The sequence below is a fragment of the Sitodiplosis mosellana genome, unplaced genomic scaffold (assembly GCF_009176505.1).
Source record: "Sitodiplosis mosellana isolate CC-2019 unplaced genomic scaffold, AAFC_SMos_1.0 Smas_scaffold_5362, whole genome shotgun sequence".
Lineage (NCBI taxonomy): Eukaryota > Metazoa > Arthropoda > Insecta > Diptera > Cecidomyiidae > Sitodiplosis > Sitodiplosis mosellana.
This window is the reverse complement of record NW_022600604.1, coordinates 8486-12714: the sequence shown is the minus strand read 5'-3', so window position 1 is coordinate 12714 and position 4229 is coordinate 8486.

Below are 4229 nucleotides of genomic sequence, written 5' to 3'. Positions count from 1 at the left end.
GAATCACATGCCCAAAATGGGCATACAATATGCCTGCAAGAGACCTATGATATGTTTAGTCGGCGCTCCTATCATTTCCATGCAAAATTATTAGAGTAAATCACATGCTCAAAATAGGCATACAATATGCCTGTCAGCAGAGCTTAAAATTTCTGATCATCTCGTTGGAGCCTCCAGTAAATGCATTTTTCCAAAAGATTCTATGCGAAAATCCTCCCTGCTTTTGAAAGAGCCCCTTTTGAGAAAACTCTTTTGGGCTAATCAATGGAAGCTCTATCGATAAGATTGGAAATTTCAAACAATGCCTGCAAGAGATATTTTTATTCGAACACGAATTTGGTATACTTCATATGTATACGCCAAATATTTGGATGATCTCGTTGTTCCAATGCACACGGAATGGAATTGAAACTATTGAAATATACTGCTTTGTGTGTATGTTTTTTATTTATTTCAACATATAAAAAAATCATTATGAATTTAATGTATGTAGAAGTGGCATAAAAACAAATCCTTCTTGATTATACGGGAAGAACATCAATTTGGCTCTTATCACATTCAATTCGTAAAAAATAGGATCATTTAGATCACCATCTGATTTGAAAATATGCAAGATATGAGATGACACGGGATAGCTGAACAAATTTTCTTTTCTCTTTATACTTGCTCCGTAAATCGATGCGACATTATTTGTTGTAATGGCATGTTTCATTCGAATAATATCATTTCCTTTCGTTAGGAACCAACTGTATTTTTCCTTTCTCGTTGAGAGAGTAAAATTCGAATTAATGACAATTTCTTTATAAACGACAGTATTGTTTAGTTTATAAGGAAACTTCATGATATACGACTGTTGTTGATTGGTCTGCAAATTTTGTGTACCAAACAATATGTCGTGGTCAACCGTTAATTCAACAATTCGTCGCGAAATTTGTTGAAGGGGCATATTTGGTTGCTTTAGTCTAATTTTCAAAAAGTGTAAACGATTCTCGAATGGATACGTACTCAAATCATTTAAACAGCCAAATTGAACAACATCTTCGTATACATGTGCCAAATTATGGACATTGCTTCCAATGGAATGCAAGCCGTATAAATCTATACAACCTTCAATATATCTCAATAGGTATCCATGAGCAATTTTGCGATAGTTACAATAAACATCAACGTAAAAAATTCGCGCAGCACATGATAACAAAAGGAAATGACTATATTCTTCAGGACTCAAATACTCTTTCAGTGCCACTATGCCAAAATAAAGAAGAAAGGACCTGAACTCTGTCCCTTTCCAAAATTTTAAATCATCTAATGTGCGCAATGAGCGATGTATTTCCATTGGCCTGGTCTCGTTTAGTTTTTTAAGGCGGGCATTTAGTTCAGAAATTGTTTGCTTCGACCATTTTCCATCATATCCTTTGGCTCCTTCTTTCCATCGCACCAAACACCTTTAAAGTTAAAAAGAAAGTTGAAATCAAAGAGCTCTTGCAAGACATCGTGATGTCTAAACTTAATCTTGATAAGTAGATTTTTTTAAAAAATAGAGAAATAATTACTTCTTCATCACGCCAAGCTCAAATAGGTGTAAAGGATCAGAAGTAGGAAAGGATCTGACCATGTCAATAGGAAGATCTTCCATGATTGATTTTATTTTGTGGTGTTCAGGCTGTGATCGATTTCGGAAGTTTATATCCGTTCGCAATTCTGCATGTATTCGTGGAAATGTCATGCAATTGCCAATATCCGAGTGCATACCTTGCGTCTTGCACTGCTGACAACCATAGGTATGGTTGAAATTGACTATACCTTCGAGAAATAAAAGTAATTAGCAAAGCAAAGCAAGCAAAACAATAAACTCCACACTAATAAGAAAAAGTGAGTATATTTTTCACCAATACCTTTCAAAAACGCCCTTGCAGGAGTATCGCATACACAACAACGAAATAATACAGTTAACAAATGTCCATTTATATTCAAACCGGTATTGAGAATATCTTTCAACTCAAAAACGAATTCTTCCAAGTATTCATTTAAACTTGATGGTTTCTTATATCCACACCATATAGCTATGATCATCGGTTGGATATGTGGCATTTCTATGGAAATAAAACATTGTAAAAATAGTTTAATTGACATCAATATATATAAGCTGGCATTTTGAGTTCAAATTTAGGCTTACTGTAAACTGTTGCTAAAATTGGCCAAAAACATCGTTGAGAACTTTTGAATATGGGCAATCCGTCCATGTTGAACATGAGTTCAATAGTAAGATCACGATCCAATTGTGAAAATATTATACCCAGATTCTTGGCAATCCCATCATACCAAAATTCACCTCAAGCCACAGCCGAAATTTGCAAAGACCGTGGAGTGTGCATAAGTGCTCGAAAATCTCTAGGCAGTTCATGCAAACCTGATGAAAAAATCAATTTTAGTAAAACAGTAAAGTAAAATCCAATCAATTAATTTCGTCTTCAGGCAAAAAAGTATGTTGCAAGAGCTTACCAAGCTCTCTGTTGTGAAAGAAAGGTTAACTAACCTGCTGTTATTAATATCTTCAATAACGCGTTAACTGCCCTAACTGAAATACCAAAACAGTTTACCCAAGCTCTTAACAATACCATTATCGATGTATTGCTTCTAATTTCTTGAAGTGACTCATCAAAGAGTTCATTGTCTTTACATGTTTCTTGAGTCTGGATATGTTTTCTTGAATATCGAAATCTGCGGACTCGATTTCTATTTAATATCAAGTGTCGATTGATTTTAGCTCTTGACATTTTTACACAGAATAAATCACAAAAGAATTTGTTCACGCAAGAGGTTAGCTTAAATTTTATTAACTCTTCCAAGATTGACAGTAAAGATACAACGATGAACTTCCTTTATTTTTTTTCGAATACTTTGACTGTATTACATCAATGTAGTTTCAATAGAGGGAAAAATGAACGAGTGACTAAAAATACACATGCTCTTTCAATGTATAAATGACAGTCAATTTGTCAAATATATAAGATGAAGTTGGCTATAAATGAATAATTATTGAATAAAAAGTGCATTGTTTCATTTCGATACCAGTACGCATATTCTAAGTACTAAACTATAAAAAATCTCTTTCAGAATGCATTGATATGCATAGACTCATGAGTCTATTGATTGGACGTTTACAAAAATTCTTATTATCTGTCACAGTAAACACAAGAAATTACAATTATTTTTTGAATCATATAACAGATTGTACAGTAAAAAGCTATTACGCAATCAGACTTTGAAAAGCTGTAAGAACCTCATGCGGGAGTTTCTCGATGCTGTTGGATGCCAAAGACTGTTGCAAAGTGATCGCCATTTCCTTCGCAGCTTTTAGGAAATCAGGATGAGTGTTTTTGTACTTCTGCAGGAATGACAGGCTTTGGTTCAAGTGGAAAATCTTCCCGAAAGTACACTTTCCCCTATAAATGATGAGAAATAATGGTGGCGACAATTATAAAGTAAAATGAATTCCTTACATTTTTTGTTTGAAAGTTGTGTTGTAAAATTCCACCCAAGCGAATTTCTCTTCAACTGCAATAATTACTGCTGGCCACTCCACGAATCCCTTGACTTTGGCAAAGCAAAGATCACCTTCCTTAAATGGTTGTATTTTTTGTTTTTCAATTGTGGTTTCACTTGTTTTTTTATATTTTGCTGGTTTAGTTATTTGTTCAAAACTTCTAGCAGGGCGTTTACTCGCTCTTGTCGAACTTGACGCGTGTAACAAAACGCCATTCTTCTCATCTAAAAAAAGTGAACATTTACTTTGAGCGTACACATTTATTACATTTACATTTTATGGTACCCACCATCGGATTTGCTTGAACGAAGAAAATGATTCTTGCCCATGGTCTCGTTCGTTGTGAGTACTCCATTGGCGGCTTTGCCAGTAGCTCCTGCAAGAATATTTTCGATTCAGTATAAGATACAAGATACCTCCAACGTTTATGGTTTATGCTCAAATCAAATGCATATTCAATGAAAGAGCGCTGTTCGAACAATTCCAATTTATACCTACCATCGGACTTGGTTGAACGCAGACGATGATTCTTGCTCATGGTCTCGTTCGTTGTGACCGGTTCATCGTCAGCTTTGCCAGAAGCTCCTGCAAGAAAATAATTGAATCCAAATTCACTATGAGGTACAAGCTAACCGCAAATTTCGTGTTTCATGTTCAAATCAAATAGATACAAATACATGCA